Raw genomic sequence first — 27,941 nt, 5'->3', positions numbered from 1 at the left:
AAACAGCAGTTTGATTATGGAAGCTGTTTGAGTTCAATTGGTTTTAAAAGTAGCTACCAGGAGAGACTGGAGCAAAAGGGATAGATAACAAGTCCCAAACTAAAGAAAAGACCCCAGAATCCAGGGGAGGGGAACAGGAGAAAGTCCTGAGCAGACATTCTAGTCAAAGGAAGGACAGGAACCTGGAAAAAGCGTTAAGTGAAGTTAAGAGTGAGGGCAGAGAAAGGCTCCAAGATTCAAGTTTAAAGTTTCAAGCTGCAGAAAGCAGATTTAATGTGAGAACAGGTTATAAATGATAAGAAGGTCCAAATAGACAACTGAAGGTCTGCAACTCTTTGCTCTGGGCATGTGAAGTGATGGCATACTGTTGATGGCTGAGTCGGTGAGAGACAGTGCGTGGATGACAGCTTGAATGCATGTGGTGACCCAGGGGTTTGGAACATCAGAAGGAGAGTTCGAAACCCTGGAGGTGAACCCTTGTGGAAGGCGACTGAGAGAAAGCGTCAGTTTGGGAGTTCTTGGAGAGTGGAGATTGGAAACCCTCATGTGAAGGATGGAGTTCAGTGAGACTGGTTGGCTCATGGTGGGACAAGCATCTGGGGGGAGTTGATGAGAGATCCGTAGCATCTGTCTGGAGTGGCATCTGTCACTTGATTTCAGAGTGTGGTGTGTCTGACCACAAGTCGCCTATTGGTTTACATGGACCGTGTACTTACTGTGAACATTAGAGTATAAAATAGCTTTTATAACTTGTGTTATCCTTACAAATCTGTATATATCTGGAAAGGTATAGTTGTGGGTGAAGGAGCATTGTAATCTTTTGTTCATCTTTTGTTGTTTAATAAATGTTTTACCTTTTGTTAAAAGTTCATCAGCTGACTCCTGTGACTTTGTTCAGTAGCTACTATTCACATATTTAAACAAACAAATAAAGATTAGGATCTGTCAAGCTGTGTTCCACTCTGGGATCAGGCCTGTCCAGTAGTAACCTCAGCTGGGATCATAACGCTGGAGAGACCATTATGGATAACAGAAATTTATTGGTAAGCCATTTCGGAGTATGTGTGAGAAGTGGAATATTGATCACACTACTTATCTCCTCATTACCCTGGACCTAACAGCCTAGTTGAATGAATGACTCACATGGTAAAATCCCCAATTCTCAAATGTGGACAGACCATGTAAGATCTACACATTGCAGTGTTACATCCGAGAGCAACATCTTTAAGTGCAACTATTCCATCCCTGGCAGAGCTCATGTTTGGCAGACCAGTGCGTACCAATTTACCCACTCTTACGCATTCTATTCTCTAGAGAATAACTTTTCAAACTGCAAAAGAAGATGACCGACATGCAGGAACAGAACTGCCACATTTCCAGTTGGGACAATATGTTTGCATCCCGAATCCCGCAGGGGGCAGGCGGCAACCAGCCAAGAACCAAGGTCCAATGAAGTCATTACACACAAAGGCGCAACAATGAAGCATAACCAAGGACAAATCAGACCCATTCCAGCTCTTCAGCCACCGTGCAGTCCTATCGCCATTGAGTTCAAGGAACCAGGGACAACATCCGAGTGTGACAATCCCACAGATCACTGCGCAATTAAAGAAACCTCCAGTCATGGCCACTGTTACAAGACCTGGACATGCCAGGAGATTACCTCTACGCTTTAGAGACTCATAGATTCATCAGTTCCACACATTCATGTAATGGTAACTGAACATGAACATGTGTTGTAAATAGTTATACTTCTTTGGGAGGCGGAGGGGGGAAGTATCTTTAAAAAGAAAGGGGGATGTTGTAATTTGCATTTAATGGATAGCAGCATGACATCAATCAAAGGGACGTGTGTCATGTGATCCTGTCTTAGTTTAATTTTTGTTTCTGAGCAGAGCACACACATGCAGCTCTGTTGCTGATGGCTTCAAGCTTTCTACCTACGTATAAATGTTTTCATGTGCCTAGTCTCAATAAGTGAACCCACAAAGTCTTTACCCAATTCCTTATGAGTGACTGGTGCCTTTATATCATTATAACAACACAACACTGTTCCTCGGACTTATGTTGTGTTTCATTGTAACAGACCAAGGCCGAGGACAGAGAGGTCAGGGTTGGAGCGGAGTGGAAGGTTAAAATGACAGGTGACCAGAAGCTCAGGATCACATTTGGAATTGAATGGAGGTGTTCCACAAAGCAATCACCCAATCTAGATTTGGAATCCCAATGTACCCAATGTAGAGGAGACCACAACATGAACAGTGAAAGCAGTACAGTACAATGCCTCAAATCCAGCTGTCCAAAAACTGGACATTTTTATAATGTTCCATGCATCAATTTTAATTGAGTAAAATTTTAAAAAGCTTACCTGGACAATCCGGCTAGGCATTGCATTGCCACAATGTGGCACTTGACTAGTTATTCCCTATGCCGCTTACGTGCTGCTCTATTCCCACGCACCGAGCAGCCTTTGATCCCACCCAACCCAACTTGACCCAACCTGCCCCTGGCCCGAACCGCTCAAGCCGAAATCTGGCGAGATCTGAAATCTGGCGCAGCCTGAGTCCCGAGGTGGCCGGTTTTGAGATACTGCACCTGTATACTAAATTGAAAGAAGCACAAGTAAACTGCTATTTCACCCAGAAGGAGTGTTTGGAACCCAGGGTAGTGAGAAGGCAGGAGGTGTTACATCTCCTGTGATTGAACGGGAAGGTGCTGTGGGAAGGGGACGAGCTGTTAGGTGGGTGACTGCAGAATGGACCAGGGTGTCGAGGTTTTTTTGAAATGCTGAGAGGGTTAGGGGGGGAGCGTGGAGGGAAAGATGTGCTTGTTATGAAGGATATGCTGATAGGGCTGGCTGAAGCAGAGTGGGAAGAGGCTCATGTGGAGCATTAAAACCCAGCATGGACCCGTTGTGCCAAATGGCCTGTTTCTGCACCGTACGCTCTATGTCATCCTAGGAATTCACTAAGGCCGAGCCGATAAAGACCCAACCTAAACGTCCTGGCCAGTGGACTTAGCGAATCCGATGAGGTTACTTTTGGGTTGTATTCACTACTCCAGAGCAGTGATGATAGCATAGGCCCCCTGCAATATAAAAGTGGATGGGCCAGAGAGCATGCAGTAACATAGGAGAGGAAGAACCCAACTGAGTGGAACTGAGGCAATCAGTGTTTGACACCAATGTGGGCAACAAGTGGAATGTCAAGTGGCCACAATCATAAGAAGGAAAAATTGTCAAAAAGAGCTCATGGTGGGTGAGAAAATCTCTAAAATAAAAAGCCTATAATTTCTATTATCCCTTTCGCAACCTCAGGGTGTCCCAAACCCCTTTACAGTCAATGAAGTACCTTTGAAGTGTAGCCATTGTTGTGACGTAGGGAAAAATGGCAGCCAATTTGTTTTGGTGATGTTGATTGTAAAGTTGCCAACTGTGATTAAATTTATTTTTGGAGGTTTCATCGCATAACTGACCCCCAGTATTCATTGGCCAACACATCCATCCTTGTGACACGCTGCCTTCTACGCCAATTGGAAAGCAAAAAGACTCTGCTAGGAGCTAGAGATAGTTTAAGTAAGTTATGTTTGTATTTGTGGGTGTTAGGAATGAGTTTTAGTTTTAAGTTTAAGTTTAATTTGTATTTCTGTATTGGTGTGTTAAGAAAGGGGGTAACTTGAGTTTTGGCTTCACTTTAAAAGGTACCTACATTCTAATGAGGTTTTATGACTCCTGAAGCTAAGTTAAAACAAACACAAGATAGAAAAACCATGCTGCTGCCTAGCAACAGGGGTCCAGAGAGAAAGACCCATGGACACAGAGAAACCGGAAGCAGTTTGAGTTCAGTTGGTGATTATCTCTCTAAGGTGGAGGAAACAGTTTAAGTTTCTCTCTAGCTGACACACTAGCAGATTTCTGAAGAAAATAAGTCAAAGAATTAAGTAACAGTGAATGTTGAGTGAGTTCTGGATCTCAAGGGAGATACCAAGTTGTCAGCAGTCCACTGTTGAATTTAGAGTTGCCAACTGTGGCAGGGAGCAGGTCCTAAGGGAAAAAGAGAAAGGTCCCAAGAAGCCCTTTAATTTAAGTCAAAGGTCAAGGACAGAAATCTGGAACAAGACCCTATTCAGTGGAAGTGAAAGCACGGAGCAGAGAGGAAGGCTCCAAGTTTAGAGAGGGAAAGCTGCAGGAACCAGACGCAAGGCAAACTAGGCTTGCAAAAAGCCAGAAGATCCAAGGAGAGAGCCAAAGGTTGGTGACTCCTTAGTATGGGCATGTGAAGCAGTGGTGTTCTGCTGGCACAGGTGAGTATCTCAGAGAGGCTAAACTTGTAAGCACGTGGCGATCCACGAAAGAGGAACATTGGAAGGAGAGTTCGAGACCCTAGAGGTGGACCCTTGTGGATGGCATCCGAGAGAAAGCATTGTTTGGGAAAAGATTCCAAGCAAGTTCTCCAAAAGTGGAGATTGGAAACCCTCGTGTGAAAGACGAGTTCAGTGAGACTGGTTGGCTCATTGTGTGACAAGTATCTGGGGGGAGTTGATGAGGGGTCATCTGTTTGGGGTGGCGTCTGTCACTTGGTTTCAGAGTGTGGTGTGTCTGGCCACAAGTCGCCTATTGGTTTACATGGACTGTGTACTTACTGTGAACATTAGAGTATAAGATAGCTTTTGTAACTTGTGTTATCCTAACGTATCTGTATATATCTGTAAAGGTATAGTTGTGGGTGAAGGAATATTGTCATATAGTTCATCTTTTGCTGTTTAATAAATATTTTATTCTTTTGTTAAAAGTTCATCAGCTGACTCCTCTGACTCTGTTCAGTAGCCACTCTCCACAATTCTAAACAAAAAATAAAAGTTAGGATTTATCATGCCAGGTTCAACCCAGGGATCTGACTTGTCCAGTAGTAACATCAGTTGGGATCATAACAACTCATTAACTAATTTGATGATGCTTGACTGTCAACCAAACAGACTTCCCGCCCCACCCCCTCCTCCCCCCGACCCCGTCAATATTTTTGTACCTAGTAAAAGAGAAATGTTCAAAGTAAATGACAAAAAAAAAATCTTTTTTGATGTCCCGATGATTTTTCTCCAGGGTTGCACACAGCAATGTCCTGGAGATTGATCTTCAATTCCTGGAGAGTCCAGGCCAATCCTGGAGGGTTGGCAACCCTAGTTGATTGGGGTATAAATATTGACAGAAACACCGGGGAGAAATCCCTTACTCTTCTTTGAACTAGTGCCATGGGTTTTTGACCAGGTGGAGTCTTGGTTTAATGTCTCGTCCACTCACGTTGCTGTAGTGTGAGTGTGACCCCACAACTTTCTGACACAGAGGAGAGAGTGCTCCCCACTAAACCATGGCTGACACACTAAGAGAAGGTTAAAGGAAGACAAACAGATGGTGGTGACCCCAGGCAGGAAAGGTGATAAAGACCAGTGCAGAACTGGTCAATTACCTGGGATTAAGTCTTTATTTAAGAATAATATTAGGTGGAAGGTTTTCTTGCACTAGTATTACTGGGATGACAGTATAATTGAAGTGTACACTGCAGTGGTTGAAGAGATTACCAGGATTCATTACTGCAATTAAAAGGATTTCCATGTCCTAATGAAACAATTGTTACGTTCTGTTCTTAATTCCATCAGAGCTCTGTGTAGCATTAATACGCTTAGTTATGCTGAAAGGGAGTATCTCACCATGACTGTAGCACATGGGAAGGTTAAATTGGTTCAGAGATATCAGTAGTTAAGAGTAAAGATCTTTCAGGGAAAAGCATTTTAATTAATTGCATTAATTGGCACAAAGCTAGTAACCCAGTGCTGGGATGATTGAATTTACAACTCAAACGGCTTTACTACATCATATAACTGGTAATTTGTCTTTATGAAGGAAGGAGTACTGAGTATGCAATGTGCTAGACTCTGATCTTTCACCCCTGGTATCTGGGCTGAAATGAAGCCCAGACTGATTTGTTCATTCCCTCTGCCTGATAACTATGTGAAATGTGCTTAGAAAGTGAAACTCCATCTGAGAATGGGCCAAGTGTAGTCCTAATTGGTACTAAAGCTGGCATATTCAGACTGAGAGGCGCGTGTGGGAAATCGAAAGATGTCACTTTGGCATAGTAGTGGTAATAAAGACTTACATTTATATCACACGTTTTACAACCTCAGGATGCCCCAAAGTGCTTGACAACCAATTATGTACTTTTTGAAGCACAGTCACTGTTGTAATGTAGGAAATGTGGCAGCCAATTTTTTTAAACAGCAAGTCCTACAAACAGCAATGTGACAATGATCAGATAACCTGTTTTAGTGATGTTGGTGGAGGGATAAATATTGGCCCAGGACACGGGGGAGAACTCCTCTGCTCTTCTTTAAACTAGTTCCACAGGATCTTTTATATCCAACTGGGTGGGCAGACAGGACCTCGGTTTAATGTTTCATCCCAAAGGTGGCACTTCCAACAGTGCAGCATTATCTCAGTAGTGCATGTTTATCCAGGAGCAGCCCAAACTTTACACACTTTTATTTACAGAGATACACATTGCAAACGTGCACCACAAGCCCAATAACCACCCTTTCAGTCAGCTCCTATTTCTTTCTTTCTCTTGACTCCCAATATGCAGCTCCTATTTATTGTAGCACAAGAGATTCCCTAGTTAATACCCACAACCTGCATACAATTAAATGGTCATTAATATGGAATTAATACATAAGTGGGAATATCAAGCTAGATTACACAACCATGGAGCTCCCTGGAGTGCGACTTGAACACACAACTATCTGACTTAGGGGAAGGAGTGCCACAAATTGAACCACATCAAACCTTGACTGGTGCTCCTCAGAGTAAGTGAGTAAGGCTGATGAAGCCAATTCTGCTTCTAATTTTCCCTCCCTGTGGCTAAGTGCTCATGTTGCATTTCCGCCTACCTTCACTCCTTAGGGCAATGGCTTGAACCAAACTGTGTCCATCTTACTGACAGTCATGCGAACTGATCAACACTTAAATATTGGCTTGGGATCCCTAATGGTTCAGAGCAGCTGAGTCCTGACGCTCAGGAAGATCCCAACATTGATATTTGTCCTGTGCTAAGTTATCTCACCGCAGTTGGGATGGTAGGGGAGTCACAATAGACTTCAGCGTCGCTGAGAGGAGCTCCACTTCTGATTGTTCCGTGACTCCTAATGGACATGCACAGGCCAGCTGAAGAAACAAAATAAATCAGGATTTTCTGTGATGCACTCCACAGTCGGATAACCCGCTGGCATGGAGTGTGCAGTCTCACGTCATTAATGGTCACTTTGGGAGAGGTACTGAATTGAAGGAGGATTGTAGCCATAGATTCGTAATCTTCTAGAAATAATGGGAGAAAATTGATGTTGGGGATCAGGTAAGAAAATAATTGTTACGTAAACATAAAATGATGGCGCAAGACTGAGGCTGCAGAGACAACAAAAGCTTAGGTTATGTAGTATCTTTAACATAGTAAAACGCACCAAACCGCTTCACAGGGATGTTAGCCAATAAAACTCGACATTTAACCACATAAAGAGCTATTAGGACATGGATGACCAAAATCTTGGTCAAAGTATCTTAAAGGAGGGAAGACCGGTCGGAGGAGCGGACCTGCGGGAGATACACGGGACGGGAGGAGAATAAATACAGCCCAGGGAGTGCGGCCTAGATCACCAAACTTTGGGAAGAGCTGTCGGAGAGGTGGACCTGTCAGCTGTTCAGAACCGGCCCGCGCTGAGTTCGAAAGGAGAGTGAAAAAACAAATTGTGACTTCACAGGAAAGAAGCAATTTGATTGGGTGGAGAAGAAGCTAGTTGTTTGGTGAGTATCTGGTGAGTATCTGGTCAGTGTTTAAGGTTTATTTTATTCCTTGCTCGAAGCCATCTTCGATATGTTGTGTGAGGTTGAGCAGTTGGCTTGTTGTTGATTTGCCGGGGCAGAAACCTGCTTGCTCTGGAATGATCTTCTCATCTACAGTTGGTCCTATCAGGCGTTCAGACAGCTTATTAGTGTGGCAAAGCAGTGTAATTGGCCGAAAACTCTTAGGATCTGAGGGATCTTTTCTGGGCTTTAATAGTGCTATTACATGTGCCTTCTGCCAAATATTAGGTAGCTTGTGTGTTGCCAGACAGTGGTTGAACAATTGGAGGAGCCATTTCTTTGCTTGCTGTCCAAAATACTTTGTCTGCTCCGTTGCTATGTTGTCAAGACCAATTGCTTTTCCGTGTTTTAGACTAGAGATACCAGTTTCCAGCTCTTCCATGGTGCATGGTCCAGTGAAGCCAGGGTCATTGTTGTACTTCTTCCTATCTAGTTGTGCTCTTGGTTGTTTCTTGTTGATTTTTCCATTTAGGAGCAACTGGTGTGCAACTTGGTTTGCAGACACATTTAGATGTTGGGCAGCTTTCTTGGGATGGCCTCCAAGTTTGCGTATGACAGACCATGCCTTCTTGCTGTTTTTTGTAAGATCTGTTGTCTCTATCAAGGTGTCCCAGGTGTTTTGACGCTCTTGAGAGTTACTTAACATCACCCTCTCACCAGTAGATATTGTTTCCTCTGAGAAGGGGTCAGATTCAAACATTGAGACATTACTCCGAGTAGAGTTCAGCATTCTCCTTGGTGAGACCAGAGATGTAGTGTGCTCTACAACCTCGGGGGATCTTCCTTCTGGCTTTTTTCTAGACAGCTTTTGCAAACAGGTTGTAGTGCTCAGGTAATGGTTTAATGCGTTTAACCTTGCAGTCAAGTGCTCGTATGAACCTGTTCCAATCGGCCTTCTTGAAGCTGAAGCGCCTTTTGAATGGTATGATGGTTGGTAACACTGCTGCATTTACCTGGATGATAACAGGTGCTGTTTTTGTAGACCTGTCAGCAGCATACGATACAGTGAACCATAGATGTCTCCTCTGCAAGATCCTAGATATGACAAAAGATATTCACTTAACAGAGCTGTTAGAAAGCATGCTTCAGAATCGCCGGTTCTATGTTGAACTAGGTGGGAAGCGCAGCAGGTGGTGTATTCAGAAGAATGGTCTTCCTCAGGGAAGCATGCTTGCATTGCTGCTGTACAACATCTACTCGAATGACCAACCTACAGACGGTGTCACACGCCGTTTTATATATGCTGATGACTTATGTGTCACTGCCCAAAGCACTGATTTTAACACCGTGGAGAAAATGCTCTCTGAGGCCTTGGAGGGACTAACATCCTACTATTAAGAAAACCACCTTCACGCAAACCCATCAAAGACACAAGTTTGTGCATTCCACCTCAGAAACCGTGAAGCCAAACACCAGCTTAAAGTAACCTGGTGTGGAGCAACACTGACGCATTGCGAGCACCCTATCTACTTAGGAGTCACTCTTGACAGATGCCTCACCTTCAAGAACCATATCGAAAAGACAAAGGCAAAAGTGAGCGCACGAAACAACATCCTGAATAAGCTCACTAACACAAAATGGGGAGCAAGCTCGAAAATATTGCGAACCAGTGCACTTGCTCTTTGCTATTCCACTGCCGCATATGCCTGCCCTGCATGGGAAAGATCTATTCACGCTAAGAAGATGGATGCCGTTCTGAATGCAAGCTGCCGACTTATCACAGGTTGTTTAAAACCAACAAACACCAACAGCCTATATATCCTGGCGGGTATCGCTCCCCCTGATATAAGAAGAACGGTAGCCAGCAAGAAAGAGCGACTCCGTCAAACATCAGATGAGAGGCACCCTCTACATGGTCATACACCTACACCCAGCCACCTAAAGTCAAGGAAGAGCTTCATGAACAGTGTTTTTCCATTACAATCCACCCCATCTGAAGCCCGCATCGCCTTGTGGAAAGACCGGCTCGCCAGTCTCGAACAACCCCCAGCGATGGAAATTCTACCGGATGAAAGCCTTCCCCCAGGAGCTAATTGCAACTGGGCAACCTGGAAGTGCCTTAACAGACTTAGGACTGGTGTAGGTCGTTCAAAGGTGTCACTAAGCAAATGGGGATAATACAACCTGCCCGACAACTTGTGAATGTGGAACTGAGCCACAGACTATGCAACATCTCCTGCAATGTCTATCGCTAGAGGAACCCTGCACTGTTGCAGATCTTGCTGAATTCAACAAAAAGGCGCAAAAATGTGTCCAGTTCTGGCTGGGCCATGTATAGACTGTCCGTAGACACGATAAGAAGAAATTATATTCCTAAGGTTTCGAATAAAGTAGGAACTGTACCTTTTGGTAAGGTTTATTATGTGGAGCCAACTAAAATAATTTTCCACTTGGATAAAACAGCGAGAGTTCAGGGGATAAAACAGCGAGAGTTCAGGGGATAAAACAGCGAGAGTTCAGGAGATAAAACAGCGAGAGTTCAGGGGATAAAACAGCGAGAGTTCAGGAAATAAAACAGTGAGAGTTCGGGAGATAAAACAGTGAGAGTTCAGGGGATAAAACAGCGAGAGTTCAGGAGATAAAACAGCGAGAGTTCAGGAAATAAAACAGTGAGAGTTCAGGAAATAAAACAGTGAGAGTTCAGGAGATAAAACAGTGAGAGTTCAGGGGATAAAAAAGTGAAAATTCAGGAGATAAAACAGTGAGAGTTCAGGAGATAAAACAGCGAGAGTTCAGGAGATAAAACAGTGAGAGTTCAGGAGATATAACAGTGAGAGTTCAGGAAATAAAACAGTGAGAGTTCGGGAGATAAAACAGTGAGAGTTCAGGGGATAAAACAGCGAGAGTTCAGGAGATAAAACAGTGAGAGTTCAGGAAATAAAACAGTGAGAGTTCAGGAGATAAAACAGTGAGAGTTCAGGAGATAAAACAGCGAGAGTTCAGGGGATAAAACAATGAGAGTTCAGGAGATAAAGCAGCTGAGTGGAGAAACAGTTGGGAATTGAAACCATGAGTACAGAAACGTAAGTTTCTAAACAAACACATGGAAAGTAAGAATTTATAGGCACAGGAGAGGGAGCAGATTTGTGAGTAAGGACGAAGAATTTCTACTTTCTACTAATCTCCAATTTATAATTAATTGTTCAAGAGTAAGGTTAAAGTAAGTAAAAGTATCTAAAGTTTAAGCAAAAAAGTGATTTAAAAGTTTAAAGTTAAGGCATGGCAGGACAGCTCAGACAAGTGGAATGTCTGTCGTGTGACATGTGGAGAATCGTGGACACTTCTCGTGACCCAGACCAGCCCATGTGCAGGAAGTGTCACCGGCTGCACAAGTTTGGGTTCCGCGTTTCAGAGCTTGAGCAGCGGCTGGAGTCACTGAGGTGCATCTGTGAGGCAGAGTGCCGTGTGGATAGCATGTTCAGAGAGATAGTCACACCGCAAGTTAGGGGCAAACGGGCAGATAAGGAATGGGTGACCACCAGGCAGCCCAAGAGAAACAGGCAGGTAGTGCAGGAGCCCCCAGAGGTCCCGCTCACTAACCGGTTTTCCACTGTGGATATGGGTGAGGGTGATAAATGCTTGGAGGAGTGCAGCAAGAGCCAAGCCTGTGGCACCATGGGTGGCCCGGCTGTACAGGAGGGGAGGAAGAAGAGTGGAAGGACAGCACTGATAGGGGGTTTTTTAGTTAGGGGAGCAGACAGGCGTTCCTGCAGCTGTCAACGTGACTCCAGGATGGTTTGTTGCCTCCCTGGTGCTTGGGTCAAGGATGTCACAGAGTGGCTGCAGGTCATTCTTATGGAGGAGGGCGAACAGCTAGAAGGCATGGTCCACATTGGTACTAACGACATAAGTAGGAAGGGGGATGTGGCCCTCCAATCGGAATTTAGGGAGCTAGGTAGAATATTAGCAAGCAGGGCCTCTAAAGTAGTAATCACCGGATTACTCCCAGTGCCACATGCCAGTGAGAACAGAAATAGGAGGATAAGGAGGTAAATGTGTGGCTGGAAAGATGGTGCAGGAGGGAGGGCTTTACATTCCTGGGACACTGGGACTGGCTCTGGGGGAGATGGTACCTACATAAGCTGGACGGGTTGCATCTGAACAGAGCCGGGACTCAGTTCCTTGTGGGTCGTTTTGCTAGTGCTGTTGGGGAGGGTTTAAACTAACTCAGCAGGGGTGTGGGAACCTGGAGAGGATATTAGAAAGTAATGCCAGGGTGCAGGGAATGCTGAGAGAGGCAGATAGCACTAAAATAGAGAAGAGTAAGTTAATGGATGGAGTTGGAGTAAGGGAGCAAGTAATGAAGTCTAAATCAGGGTTACACTGCATATATTTGAATGCACGAAGTATAGTTAATAACATTGGGGAGTTACAGGCACAGATTGTCTTGTGGGGTTATGATGTTGTGGCGATACCAGAGACCTGGCTTAAGGAAAGGCAGATCTGGGTGTTAAATATTCCTGGTTATAAGGTGTTCAGAAAAGATAGGAAATGGAAAACAGTAGAAGGGGTTTTTGATTAAGGAGAGTATTGCAGTACTGGAGAAAGAGGATGTGTCAGAGGAATCAAGGACATAAATCGATTTGGCTAGAGCTAAGGAATAAGAAGGGTGCAATTACATTGCTCGGTGTAATATATAGACCAACAGTAGTGGGAAGGATATAGAGGAACAAATCAGCAAGGAAATTACAGAGGTATAAACATTGTAGAGTAGTAATAATGGAGGGCTTTAATTACCCATATAAAAACTGGGATAGTGGTAGTGCACGGGGCAGTGAGGGACAAGTGTTCCTAGATTGTGTTCAGGAGAATTTCCTACAGCAGTATGTGTCCAGTCCAACAAGAAAGGAGGCGCTGCTAGACCTGGCTCTTGGGAATGAGGTGGGCCAAGTAGATCAAGTGACAGTGGGGGAACATTTAGGGAACAGTGATCATTGTATCATAAGGTTTAGGATGATGGTGGAAAATGACATTGGTCAATCCAGAGTAAGAATAATCAACTGGCAGAGAGCGGACTTCAATGGGGCAAGAACAGAGCTGGGCCGGATTGACTGGACCCAAAGGTTGACTGGGAAAACAGAAGCTGAACAATGGGCTACCTTCAAGGTGTGTTCCCTCAAAAGGGAAGGGCAGGACAAACAAATCCAGAGCTCCCTGGATGTCAAAGGAGATAGAAATGAAGCTAAAGAAGAAAAAGTGTCCTTACGACAGGTGTCAGGTAGCAAATACAATTGAGAACCAAGCTGAATACAGAAGGTTCAGAAGGGAAGTGAAAAAGCAAATACTGGAAGCAAAGAGGGATTATGAGAAAAGACTGGCAGCTAATATAAAAGGAAATCCCAAAGTATTCTATAAGCACATCAATAGTAAAAGGCTGGAAAAAGGAGTAGGGCTGATTACGGACCAAAAAGGGGATTTATACACAGAGGCAAGAGGCATGGCTGAGGTGTTAAATGAATACTTTGCATCTATCTTTACCTATGAGGTAAATGTTGCCCAGGCCATGGTAACAGAGGAGGAAACTCAGTCACTAGAAGGGTTTAAAACTGATAAGGACGAGGTATTGGATAAGCTGTCGGTACTTAATGAGGCACCGGGACCGGATAAGATGCATCCAAGAATATTGAAGGAAGTGGGAGTGGAAATTGCAGAGACACTGGCCATAATCTTTCAATGTTCCCTGGATTCGGGGGAGGTGCCGGAGGATTGGAGAATTGCAAACATTACGCCCTTGTTCAAAATAGGTTGTAAAGATCTGCCCTGCAATTACAGACCAGTCAGTTTAACTTTGGTGGTGGGGAAACTTCTAGAAACAATTATTCAGGATAGAATTCATAGTCACATGGAAAAATCTGGATTGATTCAAAGGAGTCAGCATGGATTTGTTAAAGGAAAATTATATCTAACTAACTTGCTGGAGTTTTTTGAAGAGGTAACAGAGATGGTTGATGAGGGGCAAGGCTGTTGATGTGGTGTACATGGACTTCCAAAAGGCATTCGATACAGTGCCACACAATCAGACTTGTGAGGAAGGTTATAGGTCATGGAATAAAAGGGACAGTAGCAAGGTGGACACAAAATTGGCTGAGGGATAGGAAACAGACAGTGATGGTTAATGGGTATTTTTCAGGCTGGAAGAAGGTGAGCACGGCACAGCAGCTGCCTGTATCTCTGCGAGCACCTCACAAGGCGCTCCAAATGAGGGCAGCAGCTCCTCCGCCGCTCTCCCAGTGACCGTAGCGTCCGGTGAGGCTGCTAGACTCATCGTGTGCAGCTGCATCCACTGCGTCAACGTCTTCATCGTCCACTGCATCCCCCCTTTCCACTGCCAGATTGTGGAGAGCGCAGCATGCTACCACTATCACCGAGACACGATCTGGGGGGTACTGGAGTGCGCCCCCTGAGCGGTCCAGGCATCGGGAGCGCATCTTGAGAAGATCGATGGTTCTCTCCATCACAGCCCTTGTGGTTCCGTGGCTCCTATTGTACCGCTGCTCAGCTTCTGTTCTTGGATGGCGGAGAGGCGTCATGAGCCACCTTCTGAGGGGATAGCCCTTGTCACCCAGCAGCCATCCATCCAGCCGGGCTGGAGCACTGAAGAGCCCCGGCACCTGGGAGTGTCTGAGGATGTAGGCGTCTAGGGAGCTGCCTGGGTACCTTGCACAGACTTGTAGAATCAGCATCCTGTGATCTCACACTATCTGCACGTTCATGGAGTGGAAGCCCTTCCTGTTGATGAAGGCACCTGGCTCACCTGCTGGCGCCTTGATAGCCACATGTGTACAGTCTATAGCACCCTAGACACGGGGGAAGCCAGCAATGGCCATGAAGCCTCTGGCTCGCTCAGCCTGACCTGCCTGGTCGCAGTGGGAGTGGATGAAGGTCAATGCGTGGCTGAACAGAGCGTCTGTAACCTGCTTGACACAAGTGTGGACAGCTGATTGGGAGACACCGCAAAGATCATCCACCGACCCCTGGAAGGAGCCAGAGGCATAGAAGCTGAGGGCAGCTGTGACCTTCAAAGCCACTGGCATGGGGTGTCCACCCACATAGTTCATGGAGATCTCAGGCCCAATCATCTGACAGATATAGTTCACTGTCTCCCTTGAGAGTTGGAGCCTCCTTCGGCACTGCACCTCAGACATATTGAGGTAGCTGCTTTGCCGCCTGTATACCCTGGCAGTAGGATAGTGGCATCTTCTGTGGCCCCTTCTGCCTTGGACCACCTCTTAGCCCTGCGCCCCTTGTGCCTGCACCTGTCCTCCCAAAGGTGGCTCCCCTGGAGGCTGAATGTGCATTCCTGGCCTCCTCCCCCTTCCAGCCCTTCCTTCCTCCTCAGAGGCGCTGCCTCCAGTGGACAGTTCAACCCCCATTCCCAGGCTAAGGGAAGGCTTCCTGAAACCAAAAAAGGCCCAAAAAGGATTCCTCACTGCAGAGTGCTGACCTGAAGGTTGTGAGTCCAGACCAAGCAGCAGGTTTGTGTTTTGAAGTACTGCAGATCACACAGGTAAGTTTCAATAACTTTGAAAAATCAAAATAGTTGAGAGAGCACACTCGCGACCCCACTGAGCCCTCTTAACCCACCTGTGGGTGAGGCTTATACAAATGTGTCCTACCCGCCTGCCCGTTGTGCCTGTGCCCCGACCCGAAGATCGCACGGGCCCCGAAAAATCGGGGTCGATTGGTGAATCAAGGGCCTTGAGTGGCCCGTTAATTAATGGCGGGCGCGCAGTGGATATCATCGCGCGCCCGCCCAACGAAATATCGCGATGGTGCTCGGCGACGTCGGGACGCTCACCCGGAGTCACCGCGCGTTGGCGTGTGGGTCCCACCCCTGTCACGCCAACGGGAAAATCCTGTCCCCAAGTGAACGGCATCTTGAAATTCAGAAAGCTGTTGCACTGGCTCCACGGCCGGCACCGTAACACACGGTGACTGAGCTTAACCGACTGGGAAAAAAGTTTTAAAACTGAAGGAAGAGCTTGAAAATCACCTTCCGGGATATTTTCTCCAATTTAAAAATCCACTAGCTGGCCCAGGATTCTTGTTTTAAAAATTTCCTGTGGGCCATCAGTGCAATGGGAGCCCGCTGAAACCTGACCAGCACGGGAAGACGAAAAAGGAGCAAAATAAAATGTTGCTGTGAAGCCAGCTTGGAAGGAACAAAATTACAGATGTACTCCCCATTTCTGAAAATGGCCATGGATAGTAAATTATAACTACCAGACCAATTTAGGCTAAGGCAAAGTCCAAACCTGACCCAAAATTGATTGTCTTGGAGAAGAGAATGTTTAGATTACAGGAGCTGAACTGGAAGATTTGAAACACAAAAATCGAGCTGAGTATATACCTTTGAAAATGCACGATAGACTAAAGTCTTCAATGAACCAAACTGCCCAGATCTGAAGAAACAAATTTCTGAGGCATCACAAAGATACCTGGAGGAAATAACAACTCTGAATTCCATCGCTGTCAAATCAAAATGTGATTTAGGGAGACTCAACCAGAAATACAGCCAGGCACAGCAGCAGGCAGAAAATGCACTCAAAGAAGTCTTGCACTCAAAGGAGTGCAAAAGGCCTTGAAAGAACTGAAGAACCAGTTGGCAGAGAAGACTCAGAAATGTTTTATATTCCGGGAAGAAGCCAAGACGTACAAGAAAGAGACTGCAGGGCTGGAGGAAATGGTTGGACATTTGGAAGAAAATTTGGGAAAGCATTACATTTCCAACGATATAGATGAAGAGATGAAAATTGAGAACCCAGAATGGCAAGAGCAAGTAGAACATCTCACAAAGGAGTATAAGGATTCTCAGAAAAATTAGCAGAAGTGCAATTGCAGAATGTGAGCGTGAAGGATAAAGCAGGGGAATTATGCCCTGCTAAAGAAAAACTGATCAGCACAGAGAACCAACTTACAAGTACGGAAGGTGAGTTTGTAAAGGAAAAATGAGAATTGATGAGAACGCAGGAAGTCGCTCACAGGAAGCAGAACACCCGAAAGAGGACTTGAAACACTTCGATGACAAACTTTTAGAGGCAAATTCAACATAGATAGATTTTCAACTAAAACTTGATGAACCTCAAGCATCGGAAGTTTCTAGTAAGCATCGTGCAAAATGCTGAGAACAGGAGAAAGAATTGCTGACGCATCAGAACAGTTGCCTGAAAGCAGAATTAGCAACCAAAACTGATTAACTCCTTGAACTTTGCTCCAGTCTGAACAACATGAAGGTTAAGTGACGCAATATGGAAGAACAATCCAGACTTTGAAAGCAGATATGAAAAATTCTACGAAATGGATTGGTGATCTAGCGAGCGAATTGAAAAAGCCCAAGAAGCAGTCAGTGACCATGAGCAGAACTGAATTCCCAGGCAAGGCTGTTAAACTTATATAAGAGTTCCACAGCTGCTGAAACAAAAACAACTCCACTTACACAGAGTTGTTGTTGAGCTGAATGGAAAGGTTCATAAGCTCGTGAAACAACTGGAAAAGAAGAAAACGCCCAAAAATTCGGGTCAAATTGTGTTGGAAATGAGGGTTCCATTTTTGAAGCATAAACTTTCACATCCATCGCAACGGCCCACATGACGATGGAAGAAGTGAAAGAATCGAAAGGAGACGAGCACAATGTGCATCCACCCTGCAAGGAACAAGTTAGTGTAGCAACCGCCGACCAAGGCAACAGTTAAACCAACCAAATGAGGTTCAACCTGAAAGAATGGAAGAAAAGGGTGAAAATATACCTAAGGTGCAGAACAGCCTCCCGATCCTACAGGAAGAACCAGCAGTGACAGAGCCTACCATTCCTCCAACAGTAATGTGAATGAGATATGGAAGGGTTATAAGGTCTCCAGATCATCTGAACCTTTGAATTCAAGGGCTTGAGATGGGGCAGTGATAATGTAGTAATGACAATGTAAATACACGATAGTAATACCAATGTACGACATAAGATAAACTGTAATTTCTTAAAATAAATTGGATAAAGACTTGGGGGAGGTGTAGTATAAGGGTCTGGCACATATAGGGTTAATGTGGAACTGAGTACAGTACCACCCACACAGTCATGTAAGAGAGCACATGACCTGCATCCAGGGTCAGTTGAGTGTTGGACAGAGCCGTGTGTACCGGCAAGCATGTAGATAGTTCCTAGCTTGTATTTGTAAATAACTCTAAGAGTTAATAAAGACTTACAGTTAACCTACATATGCCTATGAAGATTTTTTCAGACATAGCGAACTGTAACCAACACCCTACAACAGGGTGATTAAAATGGGGGATGCACAGGAGACCAGAATTAGAGGAACTTGTAGATCGTGGAGGGTTGTGGGGCTGAAGGAGTTTCCTGGGAAAGGGAGGGGTGAGAGGCCAGGGAAGGATTTGAACACAGGGCCAAGAATTTTAAAATTGAAGCAATGGCGTTGGATCGGGAGCCAAAGTAGCTACACGGGCACAGACATTGTTTTTGTTTGGAAAACCTGTGTGGAGCTCCAGGACAGCAACAAATTTGAAAGGAGGACGAGAAAAGGCAGGCATCAGGAGATAATGATTAGGGGTGAGAACCCTGGTCATTTTTGTCTCCTTAACCTGGGGCTCTGAGTCTAATTGAACCTTCCCAGCCCTAGTTCTGATCAGTGAATTCAGCATTAACTCCGAATCGAGATGTAGAGTCCTCCTCAGCTATAATGTTTCATCCACTTGTTAGGGGGAAATTAAAAATGCTAAAAGAGAATACAGTAAGAATTAACTGAAAAACCCTTAAAATCTCCAGGCAGACATGGCTGCTAAACATATTAAGGGTTGAAGATTACCAGATGAACATTGCACAGCCTTGAGAGTCAGACTGGAGACAAAAGTATGACATAAATTAGATGAGGTGTACTCCCCTTTAACATAGGGAAGGGGCAGATGGTTTTAGCTTAGATATGGGAAGGCATACAATGGACAAAGGGGGGGCTTTGATGAAACACAGTCTTGAGTTGTAAGAACCAAGGTCTTTGCGTACGTATTTTAATTTTGATTGGATAATATAATGATGTATACATCCTTTAGAATAATTGGTTAGCAAAATCACATGTTCACGTATTCAATAGGATAAAGTTAGTATGGAACTATTGTGTGGGTTACCGATTGGATGTATTCAAATGTACTCAAATGTGTTACGATAAGAAAAGGTACAAAAGTAGTGAAAGGTTATCAATCAGGGAGTTGGTTCTTCATTCTTAGCAATGATTGCGGCTCCCTTGCTTATGCTTGAATAAAACCGGTTAAAAGGAAGCCTGAGTCTCTGTGGTCGTTGCAGGATCGGAGAGTGTAACATCTCCTCTTCATTGGCGCAGTCGGCAGGATTCGCCCGGACCCCTGTGAAGGCGGAACAATGATCTGGTGAGTATTTTCATTTTGAAAGATACTCTCGATTGTTCGCGTCAGACCAGAACGGAGGTCTAACAGAACGGATCCGAACGTTTCGGCCAGGGAGACTCAGGTGGACAGTTGAGGCAATTGAGCCTTGGGAGACGGAGTGTCTCGGGGGGAACTGTGGGTCCCTGTTTAATGTGAATATGACTGAGAAAATTGAACTCGAGTTTGTTGCAGAATGGGGAGGGGAAGGAACCATGTCCCTTCACCTCACCGGGAAGCATAAAAAGCTGATCAGCAGATTGAAATAACAAGGCTGGCAGCTGAGTGATTCACCACTACGCTCTAAGCTCAGACAAGTGATAGAACCGACAAAGCTACAGTACTCATTTTGAGTCTGTGTCTGCAATAAACTAAACTAATACAGAAATATCTTGGTCGAGTTGCGTCGGTCACAGTGGTAGATCGATTTCTCCCAGGGGCCACCAACAGAGAATAGGAATATGTGGAAGGATGATTGGGACCCGAAAGGTGCCTTACTGATTTTTTTTTTGTAACTTAAAGAAATGAATTGATCTAAGTTAAAAGAGCTGTTTGTGCTGAAGACAGAGAGAGAGAAAGAGAGAGAGAAAGGGGTACCCCTTGATAAGCAGTGACTGGCAGCAGCAGAGAAACTGTGAGCCTCAGTCAGTTTGATTGTCCCTATAGGTGGAGCCTCCGAGATCACCTTTACACCCCCCACTGCTACTTGAAGTTTCGTTTAGAGTTACGTTCAATATTATAGGAATATAAACACGTACCTTTATATATGTGTTTGTTTGTGTGCAAGGAAGCATTTGTATGTGAGCTTTAATGTGTTTTCTTCCCTAAATTGTCATTTGTGTGTGTAGTTCAGCACTTCAGAGTCGAAAGCCCCATATTAGATTAAAGGAAAAGAGTACTCAAACATTCTAAATTTTTGAGTATAAGGTTTGAGTTGAGATTTCTGGCAAAAATTGCAATTTGAAGGTAGTGTAAAGATAAAACAGCGTTTGCCTTTGTTTGAGATGAACCAACCTTTGTACCACACCCTTGCAGACTAGTAGGGAATAACTCTTATCACCAGCTTCCAAGCTGATTGGGATTGATACATACGAGTTGGTAATCTAAAGTTCTGAGGGAAAAAAATTACCTGAAATTCGGCAGGATCCTAGGAAAACCAAAAGACATAAGCACACGGTCTAGGTGGTTCCAATGGATAAAAACGGGTTTCTTTTGAAGAGATGAATTAAATATGAAAGGAAATCTGCATTCCAACAGCACTGTAATTTGAATTTGACTCAACCTTGAGATGTAAAGTGCAGTGTAATTTAACAGGTTACTTTTGAATAATGAGGATGCTATCCAAAGATAAAGAATGTGTCGATAAACATATGGGACTTCTAATCTGGATACAAATAAATACACATGAGAAAGAGTTTTAATTTTGATAGTGTAAATTACAGTTCTTACAAAGTTTAAAAATTTGAGGTTTGGTTCTTGATGAAGTTCTCAAAAGGAAATTTTCATTTTAAAAGGTTTGACAACAATTGGCACTAATTCAAATGCTGCACGCTTTTATATTTGTGAGTCGGTTCCCAAAATGTGAAGTTAAGCTCAAGACTTTGACAAAGTTTGTCAGAAATCCAATTTTTGGCCAAGTTAATGCATCGGGGATAAAACTAAAAAAAAGGCCAGACATAATTTAGTGGGTTACTTTTGAGACAATAAAATGTTGTTTGAGAAGCAGATAAGGAAGCAAAACTTGTCAATGCCAGGTTTCTGTTTTAAAACTGTTATGAGAATACTTTACTGGGCTGTAAAGTCTCTCCAGAGAACCTGAACAAGATAAAGTGGTAGCATGTGTAAAATGGTATGAGGAAAGGATTAAGTGCAGGAGAAAGAGTTAGGGAAAGAGGACACCATATACAAACTGTTTTAAAGAGAACTGAATTTGATAATCTGACCATCAACTGAGACATTGGAACCTCACAAGGGGAGATAAGCAAAGATCTAGAGACAGAGACCCCTGTTGACATGGAATAGTTAATATGGCCTAAAGAGTAAGGGAACGTTTAAAATGATCAAAACAATAGGGAAACTGATCTCAAGAGAATATTAGGATGATCGTGGTCAGGAAAAAAAAAACCTTAGAGGTAAAACTATGTGGGATCTGTATTTGAGGCAATTGAAGGGTAAGGAGAAATAATACTTAACAACAATTTACCACAAGATGGATACAGGTAAAGGGAAAGCTGGGAAAAGGCTAAATAGATGTATTACTGACTATATTAACGTGCCTGCAAGCTACAAAATGTAAGACCACAGGGTGAACACCATGATGACAGGCAGGGTTAAGTGGCTCTCAGCCACTGGAAGTGAAGATACTGAGCCATTGAAAGATAGGGATAAAGAAGGTGCATTGTAGAGTTGTGTAGACAGTTTAAGGAATTGAGGTCCGACGTGGGGTAGCAGCAGGAGATAGTAAACTGGAAGGAGTGGAGGGGGTGCTGACCGAGATGGATTCAAATCAGGGAACTCATTTCACAGGAAGAGTCATTAAAGAAATGTGTATACTTATGGAGATTAAACAGAAATTCCACATTCCTTATCACCCCCAGAGTTCAGAGATGGTGGAAAGGATGAATCGAACTTTAAAAACATCAATAACAAAAGCAGTTCAAGAAACCAGGAAGAGTTGGGCAACAGCATCGGCCAATATTCTGTTGTGCCTTAGGGCTATCCCAAGCAGGACCGCTGGGTTCACCCTATCTGAACTAATGACAAGGAGAGCAATGCAGTTACCCGAGGGAATCATCGTAGGAGGGGGCGATGTAGGACCACTAAAAGGGAAGGGTGCGAGACTATGTGAGGGAAGTGTGTAAGCAATCGCGTGGGTTAAGGAAGGAAGCCAGGGACCGACAGATGATTAAGAATATGGAAACAGGCAAATCCAAAGAGCAACAACGGAACCCCCAGGTGGGGAATAAGTTAATGGTCAAGCTGAACCCAGAATAAACTGGGTTCGCACCCAGATGGCATGGACCATACCAGGTAATTATGACAAGTGGTACGTATGCACTTGTAGATATGAAAATGGGAAATAAATGGAGGCATTACACGTAGTTAAAGATATATGATGAATCACCAAGCGGTAACCCGGACAACGGGAGCCAATGTTAATGTTTCCACAGGTCCGTGATCCTGGCTATGGGCGTGTCAGCGCTGGCATGGGAAGCACCAATGGTCAAAGTCAATAATGACACCTGCCTTCACCCTGGGCAGTACGTACTACTTCCCCAAGGAGGAAGTGGGGAATGGATAAGAAAGCCCAACACCTGGGTTACGGATCAAGTCACTACACAGACACATCAGACGGACAATTGGGAACAGGACCACGTGTGATTGCACACAGAGTTGTAAGAGTACTTTACATTTAACAGCACCAGGGCAGCCAGTCCAGCTAACACCACTCGAGTGTAACAATGAGAGCTTCACGGGATGGTAATACTTACCCAAGGGTAAGGACAATGATAAACTGACGAATGCACTTTTGAGGATGCGCCCCAGCGGGAAATACACACCCAGTAACACCTCACTAAGCATAAGCATAGACACGAGTGGTGGGGTAACGATAATTGGGATTTATGACAATAGAACTGGACTGGGTTGGTGGTAAGGGGGATGTAGAACGTACACGTCCCCTACCAGTTTTTCATCAACAAGTATCAAGAGATTAATGTGACTGCCGGACTGACAGACCTACCTCCCTTTTGGAACCGGATCTTGAGGGACAATATTGTCAAGAAACATGTAAATATGTAATAGATAGGCATGATTGTTATGATACACAATGTTTTACTTTGACTATGTGAGGCTATCAAAGACCCGCTCAATGTCCAGATGTAGTAAGTCCCCCCATAAATGGGATAGTCGGGATAGGAAAGTCAAAACCACTACTACATGATGTAACTATGGTCTCTATGGAAGTGATATACAATATCTCAGGACTCCTGTCAGTGTTACACACCACTTGTCACAGTCACCAGAATTCCATAAAATGGGCTCGAAGCCAACTGGAGAGGGTAGTTAAAGACTATAAATTTCAAATCGTCCCGGGAATTCGAGCAAAAGCACAGGCTAGGTTTAAAAGAAGTTTACTAGGAGACATCGGAGGGCGATGTGGGAGGACCAATTCCAGGCTTAATTCAGGTCAGATCTATGATTTAAATGATGATGCCTCCTGGGTGGCTGCTGGGACTACCCGAGGGTTACACTACAGTGCGCACGGGATAGGATATACCCTGACATCCGGGGAGCTACTAGGAGAGGGTCTGCTATGGATCTTTAGGCAGACCGCAGACACAGGGATTATAGACACAGCTGAATCACAAGCCACAGGGAGGGTATGTGATATGCTAACGCGAGAACCTAATTGACGGGGTAAAATCCGACATTGAAGATATCAGGTTCAGGACAATTCCCGAACACATGTTCAAGCCAGTTTACCAATTAAACCTCATAAATTTACACAAGAAGTGACAGGAATTGGTGAATACACAACCTCAAGCTGGAGGAGAGGATGGAGTTATAAAATTTATCATGGCCATTCCCCAAGAACATCATCCAGACGGGGCTTTCCTGAACAACTATAGGTTTGAGTCCCTAGGAGTAGATAAGGGGGGAAAGGTATCCCATGTAGGGCTACGTGGATATATATCCTACGTAAAAGACATGGTACTGATGAGTATTAGAGTCTGTTGTTCAGAATCAAGAAATTACATTGTGTGCTCATGCCAAACACTGGAGGTATTTACAAACACCAGCAAAGTTACATTCACCGCTTTACCGATTCAAGAAGCATTTAAGGCTATTCAGGTATCCTCAACTCAATGGTACTTCATGTCCAGCGAGGCTGAGTTCCTTTATGGGGACTTACTTTGTGCTACCAACTCAAGTTTCTGCTTACAGGTGATCGATCCATTTACTACGGGAGACTTCCATTTGCCAGGCAGAACCATAGGATACTTGTTTAGGCCTTGGCAGATTGTTCACTGATCAAACTCCTGTCAGAATAGCACGCTTAGCCATGCAGGAAGCCACAAGAATAGCTCAATGGTATGTAGAAGCTTCTAGAGAGCAAATCGTGAGGGGGCGTGTGCGAGTGGATTTAGCCACCCAATCGGCTAGGAGGTTAGTCCAATCAGCTACTTCCTATGCTACGGCCGGAAGATTGATGAATTGGTGGGAGATTGTTAGAATGAGTATGACGATAGTCACAGAAATTATGCTCTGATGGGCTATCGGACTCTGTTGACACCAACATAAAACCTGGAAAGGGACTCTCCAGGCACAGACAGCAACAAACCGAAGGTACGCATCAGTTCCCCGACCTATAAATACTCCGAGGGAAAAGACAAGACAAGGGAAGGGAAGGTTATGTTATACAACCAGGTGGTTTAGGATTCCTCTGGTGGTCTGGACAACTGGCCACCCGAAGGACCAGAAGAGGAATCCTCAACTTAAGGTGTGGCCAGCTTGGGCTTTGCCAAGGGCCAAAAGGGGGGACTGTTAGGGGGAAATTAAAAATGCCAAAAGAGAATACAGTAAGAATTTACTGAAAATCCCTTAAAATCTCCAGGCAGACATGACTGCTAAACATATTAAGGGTTGAAGATTACCAGATGAACATTGCACAGCCTTGAGAGTCAGACTGGAGACAAAAGTATGACATAAATTAGATTAAGTGTACTCACCTCTCAGATAGGAAAGGGGCAGATGGTTTTAGCTTAGATATGAACAATGGACAAAGAGATGGCTTTGATGAAACACGAACAGTCTTGAGTTGTAAGAACCAAGGTCTTTGTGTAAGTGTTTAAACTTTTATTGGATAATATAATGATGCATACATCTTTTAGAATAATTGGTTGGCAAAATCACATATTTATGTACTCAACGGGATAAAGTTAGTATGGAACTGGTGTGTCGGTTACCGCTTGGATGTATTCAAATGTACTCAAATGTATTATGATAAGAAAAGGTACAAAAGTAGTGAAATGTAATCAATCAGGGAGCTGGTTCTTCATTCTTAGCAATGATTGCGGTTCCCTTGCATATGCTTGAATAAAACCGGTTAAAAGGAAGCCTGAGTCTCTGTGGTCATTGCGGGATCGGAGAGTGTAACATCTCCTCTTCACATTCAACAAACTTTCTGAGACCTTGGGAGAAGCCAAATCCATTTCATCCATCACCCTTGTGGTCGCTAATCTAGATTGGCTTCCAGTCCACCTCACTTCAAAACTTTTCATCTTTGTTTTCAAATCTCTCCCTGTCCTCACACCTCCCTGTCTTTGTGATCTTTTCCGAGATATCCGAGCTCCTCCAATTCTGGCCTCTTGCCCAGCTCTGATTTTAATCGCTCCACCACTGATGGCTATGCCTTCGACTGCCTGGGCCCTAAACTCCGCAATTCCCTTGCTAGAACCCTTCTGCTTTCCCACTTTGCTCCCTGATGATATTTAAAACCTACCTCTATGGGCACACCTATCTTAATGTCTGGAATGCCTGGCCTGAAAGGGTGGTGGAGGCAGATTCAATTTTGCCTTTCAAAAAGGAATTAACAGAGCACACGAAGAGAAAAATATCTGCAGGACTATGGGGAAAGGAAGAGTCAGTGGGATCAGCTGAATTACTCTTGTAGAGAGTTGGCATGGGATCAATGGACTGAATGGCCTCCTCCTGTGTTGTAACCATTCTATGATCCTGCAGTTCCCAGTCAAATTTTGTCTGATGTATCTGCCGTGAAGCACCTAGGGACACTTTATCACATTAAAGATGCTATATAAATGCAAGTTATTGTTGATGATCGACTACAGCTGTTCAGCGCAGCTCGCCACCACCGCCTCAAGGGCAATTAAGGAGGGGCAATAAATGCTGGCCCAGCCAGCGATGCCCACACCCCATGATAGAGTTTTAAAAATGATTGGGTGATTGCCCTACGAAGTGAGGGATTGGCTGGAGATTATCAACGGGCTTCTTCGACGCAAAGGAAATAATTGCGATGTGGGTATGTAGTTTTTTTTTTAAAAATCGTTTACGGGATGCGTGCGTCGCTGACCAGGCCAGCATGTACTGTCCATCCCCTACAATGACCAGTGCGTTTGAAAAGCACTGTATTCCCACACAGATGGTGCAGCCGCTCTCTGCGCTCTGACTTGACAAAGTCACTGGCCTCTGGGAGGATAGGTCTTCCAATGCTGTAGCGAGTATTGTACGTTTGGGGTTGTTTCATGAATTTTTTAGACACCCCCTTAGGGAAAGCACTGTATCAGAAATTGTAATTAAGCTTATCTGTCTGAAAATGAAAATTAGAACGGTCAGGACTCATTTGCATACAGAAATGAGCTTAGTCGCAATTACATTTCTTCAATGAATTAAAAAATAAAGAAGTACGCTATTTACATTAATACCCAATCACACAAAAATATGACAGAACTCATATTTAGGAATAACAGATTCTGGAGCTTCAAGCAGAAATTAATAAAGTGGAGGTCGTAAAATCAGAGGTTGTGTTCTCCATGCAGACGATAAAACAGAAACCCTGAGTTTTAGTGAAAGTGTAGAAAGTAAAGTTTCCTAATCCAATTTTAATTTAAATTTAATAATACCAAACAATTCATTTAGAATTCCTCTAGGTATCACCAATCTGATTTGAACTGAGAAGTTTAATTTTTAAATTTGTTCTGCAAAATTGATGTTTTTTTCTTGGGTTGCAGGCATCACTGGCAAGGTTGGCATTTACTGCCTTAAGAAAACAGGCCCCTCTCCCTGAACCACTCATTTGCTAAGGGGCCAAGCAAGACATTCCAGGATGTTGACCCTACTTTTTTACTCATTCGTGGGATGCGGGTGTCGCTGGCTAGGCCAGCATTTATTGCCCATCCCTAATTGCCCTGATTCAGAGGGCATTTAAGAATTAATCATATTGCTGTGGATCTGGAGTTATATGTAGGCCAGACCCAAGTAAGGGCAGCAGATTTCCTTCCCTAGAGGGCATTAGTGAACCAGGTGGGTTTTTACAACAACGGTTTCATGGTCATTATCCGACTTATAATTCCAGATTTTTATTGAATTCAAATTTCACCATCTGCCGTGGTGGGATTCAAACCTGGGTCCCCAGAGCATTACCCTGGGTCTCTGGAATATTCGTCCAGTGATAATACCACTGTGTCACTGCTTCTCCCAATGAGGGCACAGTGATATATGCCCAAGCCAGGGTGATTTGGAAGCGATGATGTTGGGCTCCAACATGACATTTCTGCCCTTGTCCTTCTCGCTGGTTGAGGTCACAGGGGAGAGGGAGACACTATTGTCAAAGTTACAATAGCCAGTGGGCGATTTGTTGCATGTGAAGAGCTTTGAGGCATCTTAATGTGTTATTTAAGCGGACGCCTTTCTGGTTAGTATCGATGCCTCCGAGCCATCATCTCTGGGTTCGACTCCCACCTCAGGACTTGGTGGCCAAGGAAGGCAGGTTCACGTTGGTATCACATGCCAATGGCCCCCTGACACTTCTCAAACCCGCCTGCAGAGTGCGTTATGGCTGTGGGGCTGGCCCGCGTGGAAAGGGTTGTCTCCATCCTGAGTTTACTTCCAG

Source organism: Cetorhinus maximus, chromosome 20 (assembly GCF_964194155.1).
Source record: "Cetorhinus maximus chromosome 20, sCetMax3.hap1.1, whole genome shotgun sequence".
In the NCBI taxonomy this organism is placed as follows: Eukaryota; Metazoa; Chordata; class Chondrichthyes; order Lamniformes; family Cetorhinidae; genus Cetorhinus; species Cetorhinus maximus.
Note: the sequence above shows the minus strand (reverse complement) of the source record.